Below are 13,359 nucleotides of genomic sequence, written 5' to 3' on the forward strand. Positions count from 1 at the left end.
TGCGAAATGCTTTTGCTCTGCGGGCAAAAAGCCCATCTAGCTGAAATGCAGGGAGGAGGGCGTGGAGGCGAAGATCGCCTCTGCTGCTGCTCCCACCCTGCACAGAATGATCATAAGCCTCTGTGTTCGGGGGATTACAAGCATCGAGGGCACAAACCATAGGATCACGTCCTGATTCCCAGATGTTAGCAGTCCAGATAAAGTCCGCCTTTTGAAAGGATGGGGCACCTGCTTCGAATGGAGATGATATCAGGTTCAGCCCCTGGCATTGTGAACAAAAGGATCAATAGTCAGTCAGAGACCCTGGGGAAAGATGATACTGAGCTAGACAGACCAGTAATCTGACTTGCTATAAAACAGCTTCATGCGTTCAATATATTAGAAATGACCCACATTGCAACACACGGCATAAGAGGCTTGGAACACAATCCTGCATCTTTGCAAGCTCCACAACCTTAGTCTGCCGGAAGTGAGAAACGAGAAAGTGCAGCAGTCTTGTTAGTTCCGTAGCAGCCAGCACTTGCAGCTGTCGGAAGTGAGGGATTGCTGATCTAAACTCACCTGCAATCCTTACCTGCCCTGGAGGTGTCCAAGCAGGTGTCCTTTAAAGACCCCCAAAAAGATGCTGCAGCAGGACATCTATGAATGGTATTGATGCCTCCATGTGTAGCTCTATGGGCAAATGGCAACTTCGAGAGATGACTTTTCTTGGGGAAACAGTAGGGAAGAGGGATTTAACCTACCCCAGCATCCCCCAGTGTCGTACTCGTGGTTGCATTCCCCTTTGGCTGCTGTCACATCTAGTTGTGCCTTCAACTTGGGTAACCAGGATGCTTATGGACACCAGTTGCTGGGGAACACGGGTGGGAGGGTGCTGTTGCACTGTGTCCCGCTTGTGGGTCTCTGGTCGACAGCTGGTTGGCTACTGTGTGAACACAGGGCTGGACTAGATGGACGCTTGGTCTGATCCAGCAGGGCTCTTCTTACGTCCTTACGTCATAGGTTATCAAGGACTTGTCCAAACTTACAAAACCTCTGGTGGCCTCTAGAGGGCAGAATCTCAGTAGCTGTGTAGCCCCCATACTTCGGGCTGGTTTGTTTGTCCAGCTCTCTGCAACCACTTGGAAGCAGCTGGAATAGATTTAAGGTGAAAACAGGTGGTCCTTTCTGGACCTGGAATGAAACATCTTTTGTTGCTGCTTGGACGGACCCTCGAGATGCAGCGTGTGCAGGTGGCTTAAAAGGCATATCCACAGCCAAATCCAGAGTGGAGATGGCTTTCCATCCATCCTTCTGTGTATTGTGACACCTTGCTCTGTTCCAACCTTTCATTTCTGCTGTCCCTGGCTTAATACTGCTCTGGAGTCTAAAGGTAGTAGTTCTAAGACTTGTGATCTTCCTCTTGTTGCAGCCTCCATTCTGGTGGTAGTGTTTGTGTGTGTGTGTGTGTGTGTGTGTGTGTGTGTGTGTGGAGGGGGGAGTTCCTATGGTAGTGCCTATGTTGCTATAGGGCAATTTGAAGCAGGGTTCCTTTTACAATGAAGAGCCCAGTTTTCCCTAGCTAAGAGGAACCTTATGGGGAGCGGCGTGTTCTTCCCCTCCCACGTCCAGAGAAAACCGGACTGTGCAGCTGTCATGAACCCTGTAAAATGTGCTATGCCGGGGAAATGGCGGCGCTGAGCACCACTGAAAACCGAGGACGGTGCCTTGGGCCTGGCTGGGGCTCTCCAGGCTTGTTGCACCCCTGCTGTGCATCCCTTGATCGCCCCTGGAGACTGCAGTTGCTCTCGTGTCTCATTTCCTTCCCCCTGCTGTGTGCTCAGCTGCCAAGAGGAACCCAGCAGCTGCCCCACAAGGTTGCAGGATGCCTGCTGTGTGTAGCTTGCATCAGCTCATTTCCTTTTAGGTCCCCTTCGGGTTGTCCTCCCCCACCCACCTCCAACACATCTTGCTTCCAGGAACACTCCGTACCTGGAAGATTGCTCTGCAAGATCTCTGTAATTATTTGTTCTTGCCTGTCAGCAACATCCCCAGTCTCCATCCCTTGCCTGCCACACACACATGTACTTAAGGATTGTGGTTTTCCATGGGGGTAACACAGCCAACCAGTTCATGGAAAGTACAGAGAGTAATTGGGTAAGAAACATGGACGTGTAGAACAGTCCTGGGGATTCCATTGCCATTTTCTTTTAAGGCTGAAAAGGAAGCCATTTTGTTCTGCCCTTATTAGTCGGTATATTTAGTCACAAAATCTGAGCTTAAACACATTTCTTCCTCCCTCCCCATATAAATTGTTTTGCATAGCCTTAGAGCAGTGCAGTATAACTGGAGAGAGATGAGCTTGCAAAACAGTCCTTGGAATAAGAGTGGAGATGCGGCAACCGGACTCCTATTTTCATCTGACCAATGTTGGATGGGCATGATGTCCAGGTGGGTTTTTGTCCTTTCACAAGCAAACAAACTCACCGTGTTCCAGTGCTACAAATAAGATCAGAGTGATGTAAGTAACCGCGGACCACAGCCTTGAGATCTGGTCTACCTAGCTGTTGGGCCACACCCAAGTTTGGCTGAGGTTCAGTTCCCCCACCCCTTGGAACAACTCAGGAGGAGGAGGAGATAATTTCGGCACATGACAACTCGCCCTGGAGAACAGCGCATGAAGGGGCAGGTGTGTGCCGCACAGTTGATGGATAAATCGTCAGCATTTTTTGTCTCTTGAGGGCGAAACAATATCCAGCTGCCTTCAGCCTGGTCTAGCAATTGATCTATCGATGGAAGTGCTGCAAGCTGGCTAGAAGCCCAAAGCATTGATGGGAAATCCAATTAGGAGAATGGTTTGCAGGGCGGTGGAAACCGGCGGCAAGCTCTGGTTTTATGTGCTGTATGTCAGCCAAGGACAGGGGCGGAAGATTCGCCCAGCTCTCTGAAAGTGCTTGGTTTAGCTTTACTGCCCAGATCAGGGGGAAGCAAATTAATGCACTCCAGATGTTTGGTGTAACAATTCCCAGAATTCCTAACTATAGGGCATGCTGGCTGATGCTAATGGGCATTGATGCCCTCTAGGGAGGCAAGATTGGGGTATGGGGTTTCTCTCAGTGATGGGTGGGTGTCTAGTGAGGATGCAGAATCTGAAACCTGGGTGGTTTGGTTCCCATAAGCCTGTGATTACCAAGCTGTCTCCAGGCAGGTCACAAATCTCTAAATTTTTTACAAACAGCTTCTTTAAGATAAAAGAGAGATGGGAGGTTCCTTCCAGTAGGTATAGCAGAACCGAAAGACTCAGGACCTCACCACTTTTAGACTTGCAGTGCCTTTCATTTACCTTGACTGTCTTCTGGACCAGACTGGTCCACTTACACATTACCAAACAAAGAGAGGAACTGTGTCACCAAAAGAGAGAGAACAAAAGGGTGCAGCTTTGCGTAAAAGTTGCATATATGTGTGCAGCATGTTAGTAGTTAGATATGTGCCTTCAAGCCGGCTTTGACTTATGGCGACCCTATGAGTCAGCGACCCCCATTCGCATCTGTTGTAAACCATCCTATCCAGATCTTGTAACTTCATGTCTGTGTCTTCTTTTATGGATTCAATCCATCTCTTGTTTGGTCTTCCTCTTTTCCTTCTGCCCTCTGCTTTCCCCAGCATTCCTGTCTTTTCTAATGAGTCATTCTCATTATACGTCCAAAGTAGGATAGCCTCAATTTCAACATTTTCGCTTCTAGTGAGAGTTCTGGCTTGATTTGTTCTAGATCCCACTTATTTGTCTTTTTCACAGTCCAGGGTATCTGCAAAACTCTCCTCCAACACCACATTTCAAATGAGCTGATCTTCCTCCTATCCTCTTTTTTCATTGTCCAACTTTCGCATCTATACATGGAGATCAGAAATACCGTGGTCTGAATAATCCTGGCTTTAGTTTCTAGTGTTATATCTTTACTTTTAAGGGTTTCCCCCATACCTCTCATAGTCACCTTACCAGTCCTAAGCTTCTTCTGATTTCTTGTTGTCTCCATTGTGTTTAATAACGGCGCCAAGTTATTGATAATCCTTGACTAATTTAAAATGAAATACAATGCATGTTGTATTTGCAACTAAGAATCTAGTGCCTGAATTTGCTTTTCTTCCCTCCTCCTCCTCCCTCCCAATCCCCTTTCCTTTTGTGTCATGTTTTTTAGATTGTAAGCTTGTGGGCAGGGACTGTCTTAAGAAATGATTTTTGTAAGCCGCCTTGAGAGCCTTTTTGGCTAAAGGGCGGGATAAAAATGCTCAAATAAATAAATAAATGTTCCCATAGTGGGGAAGATTGCCACCAGGTGATCTGTGTGCCCACCTGCTGTCCAGGTGCCAACTGCAGATGGGCATATTCAAGAGCCCTGCTTGCCTTTCTTCTTATTATTATTATTATTTATTTATTTATATAGCACCATCAATGTACATGGTGCTGTACAGAGTAAAACAGTAAATAGCAAGGCCCTGCCGCATAGGCTTACAATTTAATAAAATCATAGTAAAACAATAAGGAGGGGAAGAGAATGCCAACAGGCACAGGGTAGGGTAAGCAGGCACAGGGTAGGGTAAAACTAACAGTATAAAGTCCGCACAACATCAAGTTTTAAAAGCTTTAGGAAAAAGAAAAGTTTTTAGTTGAGCTTTAAAAGCTGCGATTGAACTTGTAGTTCTCAAATGTTCTGGAAGAGCGTTCCAGGCGTAAGGGGCAGCAGAAGAAAATGGACGAAGCCGAGCAAGGGAAGTAGAGGCCCTTGGGCAGGCGAGAAACATGGCATCAGAGGAGCGAAGAGCACGAGCGGGGCAGTGGATATGGCTGTATATACTTGGACAGCCCTTCAAACAGAGGACTGTTCTCTGGAAAATCGGACATTTGCTCACCTGGCTGCTGGCACTCCTTCAGTTTTAAAAAACAAGGACTGCGAAAGAGGAGCAGTGACTTGAACCTCAAATAGAAACCTCTTTCAGCATAGGCTAGTAGCCAGCTGGTCAGAGAACTTGGAGAAATATACAATGGAATCTAATGAGTTTGGATTTTTATGAATCCGACCCACGGATTCTGCAGCCGACCACCATTTCCTGAGTTGCATGGATTATGCAGACTTGCAGACCTAAAAAAAAAAAAAACCACCTGGAATTTTACACAAATTTAGTCATAGAAAAATATAATAATAATAATAATAATAATAATAATGATGATGATGATGATGATGATGATGATAATAATGATGATGATGATGATGTGCATTTCCTCAATAAGCTAAAGCATAAACATGCACATTTGGGGGGGGATTTGCACATTTTTGCAAGCGTGCATTTGCACAAGTGCAAATTTGGGCATATTGGGGAAAATCCGATTCGGTCAATAAGATGATTGAACAAAAGGCACCTGACAATCTGCGAAACGCAGATGGAAGAGATTTCACAAAATTTGTACAGCTCTACTACTGGCCAAACATCCTAATCCTTAGTGTTCCTGCCAGCCAGACTGGGAAGGTGCATAATTTGCATTTCTCTTGATTTTTCATGCATATGTGAAGCTTGCTCATCCAGGGTAAAAGCTGGCCATCTGACCATTTCGCCTTATTCTTTATTCTAATGCAGGTAACTCATCTCACTGTTCTACATATTTTTGGAAATATAGGAACCAAAAGCTTTTCCCAAGCCACCCACTCCAGATGTGTTGCCTATCATCCCAGACACCATGCTGGCAGAAGGTGATGGCACTTCTCATCCAATACATCTGGTGGGCATCATTTTGGGGAAAGCAGAACTAGAAAGAGAACTCAGAAATGTGGCTCGATTTGGACAGCACAAAAGACCAGAGCTTTTCCCTAGATAGTCAAGAACTATTTTCCATTGCCACAGAAATTAAGACCCGAAGTAATGGATATATGTTCTAGCTACCTAGATTTCGATTAAATATAAAGAAAAAGTTCCTGATGGTAAGACCTGTACCACAGTGGAACAAACTACTGGAGCTTGTTGTTTCTCCATCTCTGAATGGTTTTAAGAAGAGGCTGGACAGCCACCTCTCATGGATGGTTTCATTGGTTTTCCTGCACATTGCAGAGGGTTGGACTAGAAGATACTTGTGGCCCCTTCCAACTCCACAATTCTATGATTCCTTTGCCTCACTAAGAGGAAACTACTCCAAATCAGCTGGCTACATGAGCAGAATCTCAAGAACAGGGATAGGCAGCCTGGTGCCTTCAGATGATTTGGACTACAACTCCCATCAGCCCCAGCCAGCACAGCCTACGGTCAGAGATTCTGGACACACCCACCCTCCTCCACCTTTGCATCGAGCAATTTGAAATTCTGGACGATGGAACCAGTACGAAACGTTGCAAAGCTAAACGTGCCAGTACGGCTTGTTTGCGTAACTTCATTGGGCTGTGGAACTCGGGTTCTCTTTCCCTTCCACAGAAATACCCAGGGCCCCAAAGTTATAACCGAGCGAGCCGTAAACCATTGGCGCTGGATCTGCCTTGCGGGAGTTCATCCCAGGGTCAGAGCCAGAACGTTTCTAAGCTGGGAATGAGCTTGGGAGAGTTGTTCCCCTAGGGAGCCCTTAGCTGAGCGACTCTGCCCCCTTTCCCTTCCTGGTGAGGGGACACCTCCGTGATCCACAGGATGCTGCCGACGGGCTGGGGCGGGTTGGCTCGGGTGCTGCCCTGGTTGCTAGTTGCACAGGCCCGGCTGCCGTGGAGACGCCTTTGCTTTCACTACACAGCTGAAAACATTTCTCCCTTGCTCTGTTGTGCAGCCTGTTTGTTCGGTTTTTGGCATCCTCTCCATTCAGAATGAAACAATGCAGCATGTGAAAGGCAGTGACGGGTTGTACTGTCCATTGACCTCTTTCCCCCCCACCACACACACACCCAGCTCTGCCCCAATCCCAGTTTACTGCCTGCTTCCCTTCCCCTTCTCTCCCCCCACTCCCCACCCCATTCGACTCAGTCCATGAAGCAGCAGCAGGAATAAAGCTTTGATGTTGTATGTTCTCTGACGCCATGGAGACTGCTCAGCCGCCTTTCTCAGCCCTCCATTCCTTGGGTCTCACCCACAGTCCCCTGGATTCCTGACGGCGTAGGTCACATCAATGACCCGCCATGCTCCCACGCCATGGGCTGGGCTGGAAGCGTGGGCCCTTTTTCCCCTGTTACGTGGCTTAATAAGCAAGAGGAGGCAAAAACTGAGTCCGACTAAGTGATGGAGAGCAAGTTGGGGGAGGAATCATTTAGCCGAGGTTGGGCGGAGAGTTATAAACCTGAAATTGCTCAGGCTGAATCCCATCAAGTGGAGGGAGGTCATGGAACTGTGTGTCCCGACTGAGGAAGTGCCTCTGTCAGAGTGTGGGAAGAAAACAGATGAGCTCATGTGGACTTCGTTCCTCAGGGCAGAGAGAGCAGACGGCCGCCAACATTATAGGCGCTCCAGGGGTCTAGGCTCAACGTTTCAGTCCCCGAATTCCTGGGTGCTGACTTAGCAAGGAGCAGAACCACACAATGTGTCACCGCCACGGCCTTCTAGGTCGTCCTCCCTCTTTCTTCAGGCGTTCAAAATCTGAGGATAATGAACACGCGAGGAGAGGGAACGCGCTATTCTCACCTCCCGCCATCATCTTCTACATGAGGAGGCAGCGTGGGTGCCAGGTTTTGGAGGGCCTTGAGAAAGGCACACGCAATGAGCCCTTGCCTCACTGAGTTTACCTTCACCAGCTCTTTTTGCTCTTCACCCTGTCCCTCATCATTGCTACCCTTTGCTTTCTTGACAGACAAGTGGACAGTGGCAAATGCTGCTGCTGCTTCTCACCAACACCATTGTCTGGGCTGGAGTAAGAGGCAAGTGAACCAGCAAGTAGCAAGAGAGGAGGAGGAGGAGGAGGAGGAACAGCTCCAGGCAGCTCTTGTCAGTTGGCCCCTGCTGGGGTGTGGGCTCTCAGCAGGTGCCCAACCAGGCCTACCCCAATTCTGGCCCACTTGCATTGGCTGCTTGAATGTTTCCGAGCCCAATTCAAGGTGCTAGTTTTAACCTATCAAGCCTTATATGGCTCACAACAGCAATACCTGGTGAAATGCCTCTCTTGACCTGAGCGTACCTAGACACTACGATCAACATCTGCCCCCCCCCGAGTCCTACCTCCAAGAGAGGCTCGGAAGGTAGAAACAAGGGAGAGGGGCTTCACAATGGTGGCCCCCAACTCTGGAATGAGCTCCCCACAGAGGCCCGCCTGGCGCCTGTAAAGGAAGAGTGCCCAGCAACCTGCTGGCTCTTGACTGGATTTAGCACGGATCCCCAGGCTCAGACACTCACAGCTCACACAAGATGAGGTTTAAGACCATTTATTTGGAAAAGGGTAGGAATACATGGGATTAGTAGAATAAAACCATAAAAGCATGCATAAATGTATAAGAACCCAGACCAAGCAAGCTAAAAACTAAAACTACAAAGTCATACGTCACCCACACCGCACTCAGCCGACACCCCCTGTTCTAATAACAGGAACGTCTTTATACTATTCTTTTTGCTCCTTCCCCCCTCCCTTCAGCTTTGATGCGTGGAGTTTCTTCACACCTCTGCCCGGGATGGTTAATCACTCAAGGACACAAAACAGTTACAATCAGCTTGGCTCCGGTCGTCTCCCCCTCATCCAGCTGCCTGGTTCTTATCTCCCTTCCTAGGGAACCATAAAATTCATAAATTAAAAGACATGCCAGTCCCAAGGTCCGGTTAACCCTCGCCCTACCCTTACAGCGCCAACGTTGTCATCCTTTCAGCACCAGGTCAAGACTCCACTCCCAGGCATAGGATGGGGACTTTATGCCAGTCATCTAAACAGGTCTAGTATTTTATTGAAACTGAGCTTAGCTGTTTTTTTAAATTTTTGTTATTAATGTTATGCTGTATTTTATTGTCTTATGAATTGTTGTAAACTGCCCAGAGAGCTTCAGCTATTGGGTGGTATAGAAATGAAATAAATAATACCCTTGACGTCTGCCTTGTGTAGAGGGTGACTTTGTGAAAAGTAAAACCATCCCCCTCTGCCCATGGTAGCTCTCCACCTGATACAGAATGTTTTCCAATCTGAATGGTGTGAAATAAAAGGAAGAGATTTGGGGAAGGAAGAGGAAAACGCAAGCAAAATTCAGGCACCCAAATTTACATCGTGACCAAGTCGAAGAGCCGTTGAGGACACAGTTGTGGGGCAGGAAGAGCTGAAGGGCAGTTTGTCGCAGCTGAGCTGATGCAGAGTGCTGTGCTCTCCCCTGTCCTACTGTGGGGCTTCCCAGACGGCAAGTTGCTGGTTGCACTGTCAGTTTTTGCTTAACAACGGGGTCGTGTGCTTCAAAACAGGATAGCTACACAACGGGTAGCTGGAAGCATAGCAGCAAAGACCAGATCCTTGCAAACTGAGCTGCAGCCTTGGCTACAGTTTGGATGTTGCGCCCATATATGATAGGAATTGTTAGAACTGGCACATGGTTTTGGCAATCCGCCCAGACAAGGCCTCTGCTTCAGCAGTTAATCACACATGATAATAGTAGGGGGGGGGAGAGCAGCCGCTGGGTTCCCGTCACCTGCTTCAGCTCATCTGAGCTCTCTGCTGTCCAAGGGTGAGATTTGCTACTTTCAGTTAGGCCCGTGGCTTTCAAAGGATCCCTGGTGCTCCTTAGAACAGGCAGAGCTTCACATTGCAGTGGGGAGTGGAGTGGTTTCTGCAAAGTGCCCTTATTATTTAATGTTTACTGATGTGCAGGTCCTCTTCAACTGCTTCCTGAAAGTCCAGTGCAAATGGATTCTCCGTGCCCCCTTTGACAGCTGAAAAGATTGATATTACAACATTAAATGGGGAAATGCTCACCGCCTATAATGCAATGGATTGAAGCCCTAACAACGCTTTCAACATCTGAATGGGTGATATATTTCAGGAGCATTGTGGGAAATTAAAACGGACACAGATAGGGATATTTGGTCTGCTTTTGTTGATGTACAATTCTTAGAAAGCTGTATTTTCAAAATATGTGCGTTTATATATCACACACATATTTCATATGCATGCAATGAAATGGCTATATTCAAATCTATGTAGCTATAATCTCTTTTTTCCTCTTTGTGGTTTTGTTTTGTGGAAATTTTACAATATAAATTGTATTAAAATGTGCCCTTTATTGGGTGCCTTGCTGCCTCGGTGGGCCTTGGTGGCAGGCAACGGCTGTACTCTGGTGCTAGGCAGAACCATTTTAATTTCCCACAATGCTCTAGACTCTAGAGCGGCAGCAGCATTTTTAACCTCACTCTCCAGTCAAAGGAGGCTCTCCAAAACTGGTTTACAAAAAGTTCAGGAATAAGAGTTTCCATCAGGCGTACAATGTAAAAAGACATGACCCCAAAAGAAAAAGGGATTGGAAAGGAGGAGGAAAAATTCAGTCACCTAAGTTACAAAGCTAAGCAGGGTAAATTCAGCTAAGTTCAGCAGGTAATGCAGTGATCTAAGCACAATGAAAGAGCTGCTGCTTCCTCTCCTGTTACATCAGGGGTGTTGTGGAAAATTAAAATGGCTCTGCCCGGTACCTGATCAGAGCACCAGACACCAGGGCAAAAAAGTTTTAAAGGGGAAGGTTCAGGGCCAGAAGTTTAGAAGGGGTTCTCCAATTTGATAATCTTTGACCTAAATGAGTGGATTACTTGCTGCCATTAGTGATCTTCTTCTGCAGTGTGGGGACATTCCCAATGGAGGACAGCAAGGCTTGGCTGATGCCTCATGCAAACCGAGGTCTGGTTAACACATTTATCGGATAGTCGAGCCCTAAGATAGTTGCGTGAATTGTACTGCTTCAGACTGGAGGTGGGGCTACCATTTTCAAATACTCCTCCACCTAAAACATTTCCTGCCAGAAGAAAAAGAGAGCTGGGGGGGGGGGGCGGCTCCATCCCTCCATCTGGTCTGCTAGATTTCTATCTGCAGGGAATTGTTGTTAAAAAGGAAAGGAAAGGAAAAATTGTTGTTAAAATGTGTTGTTAAAAAGTTCCACAATATGGGGGCATTAAAATAGGATACCTCTCCCACCTTTTTGAAGTTGTATAGATCATTCTACCATATCATTCAGTGAACGAATGCTCTGCATCGTGTGTGGCAGGAGGCTTGGGTGTTTGGAACTGTTGCTCTTCATAAGCAAAATTGGAGTCCAAGAGGTCCTACTCAAAATCTATTCTCGCTTTGTAAGATTTTACCAACTTTGAAAAATGTGTGGGCAATCTTCACTACCTTATGGGCTAGAACTTTTTAATGATGATAATTATAATGATGATGATGAAGAAGAAGAGGAGGAGGAGGAGGAGGAGGAAGAGGAGGAGGAGGAGAAGTAGTACAAATAGTAGTCGTAGTAGTAGTAGTTATTCCAATTCTGATTTCTGCCCTATGTAATAGCTTCTGTACTAGCAGAATAGAAACTAGTCCTGGATGCTGTCTTTAGCTTAAATCTTTTTTTTTTTAATTGAAGATGGCATGAACAAACAAAAATAGCCCAGTGAATCGATGGATCCTGACCGTTCTATGAAAGTGCCCTCTCACTGTAATATAATTCATCACCTTTTAGTTTTGCTTGCTAGATGGCATTGTCAATAATAATACTATGCTGGGTTAGTAATGGACCAACAATACGTTTGTGTGGGAGCCAAAGAAAAGACAAGATATCCCAGTGGAAGAGGCTATCCAGTGTTAGGCTGCAATCCCATATACCCTCTTTCCTGGAAGTAAATCCCATTGAACTCAATGGGACATACGTCTGAGTCGACCTGTGTTGGATTCCGCTGTTAAAGTACCTTTGAATTGATATGTTTATATTATTCGGTACTGCCCAGGATATCTCTCCTTACCTGTAATAGTGCGGTGTAGTGGTTAGAGCATTGGACAGGGGCTCAGGAGACCCAGGGTCTAGTCCCCACTGGGCCATGAAGCTCACTGGGTGACTTTGGGCCAGTCATTGACTCTCTGCCAAAACTACCTTGTGAGCATGTTGTGAGCATGAAACGCAGAGGAGGAAGACCATGTACGTCACCTTGGGTTCCTTGCAAGAGGAAAAAAAAGGTGGGATATAAAAGTAATGAATAAAAATAAATAGCAGTCTCTACAAACAGTTATTTGTTCTGAGAAATTAAGTTGGCAAATGAGCATTTTAGCTTTGTTTGGGATTAATCTCTTTCCCACTGACTTTTGCATTGGTCCATTTCCCCCTTTGTGGGGTGCAAATGTGCAAAGCACCTTGGAGAGCTGCTTTAGAATTCTGACTGGTTTGGACTGAAAGCTGGAGCGGATCCACCGCCCCACTGACATCGGAGCCACCAGCCTCCACCGGGAGAGGGCAATTTTCCTACAGGAGGGAAAGAGAGAGAAGGAGGAGATGGTGGGTGGTGGATACGACACGAGAGATGGCGAGTTAAGGGGAAAGGAAGCAGAATTCTTGATTTGGGAACATCTTGGGGATGCAAACTAAAGAATGTATTTTATTTGGGATGACTGGCATGAGAAATTAATTTGCTGGCTTTGCCTTCTGTGAAATGTAAATAAATCCTAGCAATTATCTCTAAATTTGCATATAGATGTAAATTAGCATATGCACATGTTATGCAATCTGTGTGTCTGGAGCCTAGCAACACAATTGCTCACCTGACAGCTTATCCTCTCAGGCCAAATCATAGAATCGTAGAATAGCAGAGTTGGAAGGGGCCTACAAGGCCATCGAGTCCAACCCCCTGCTCAATGCAGGAATCCACCCTAAAGCATCCCTGACAGATGGTTGTCCAGCTGCCTCTTGAATGCCTTTAGTGTGGGAGAGCCCACCACCTCCCTAGGTAACTGATTCCATTGTCGTACTGCTCTAATAATTGGTAGTATAGCAAGTTGGGGCTACAGAGAGACACTCTAGGCAGGGCAACGGAGTCTAATAGTTTCTTTTTAGACCTGAAACCCACCACGCATTCGTGCCCCCCCATCTCATACAGGTGATGGGGTTGATTCTGATCATTATTCAGTAAAGGGCAAGTTGATACCAAGGGTTCACCTCTGAGCATGTGCCAACTGCTTTTCTTCTTCCACGCTCCCTGCGTACAAAAAGAAAAGCGTTCTGCACATGTTCAGAGGTTGCTATTCCCTGTACTATAAACTGCTGAAAGATGATTTAAGAGGCGGAGAGTTTGGGGCTGGGAGGTATGTGAGCATTGGGGGTGGGTGGGGGAGCGGGTAGAAAAAGAGTGAAAGAAGTAGTTCTTGTCAGAGGACCTGCGGGAGGTCGCAAATCCGGACGTCTTTGTCATCTCCGGTTCAAAAGAAGACGAAAGGACAGGCGG

Source organism: Elgaria multicarinata, chromosome 14 (assembly GCF_023053635.1).
Source record: "Elgaria multicarinata webbii isolate HBS135686 ecotype San Diego chromosome 14, rElgMul1.1.pri, whole genome shotgun sequence".
NCBI lineage: Eukaryota > Metazoa > Chordata > Lepidosauria > Squamata > Anguidae > Elgaria > Elgaria multicarinata.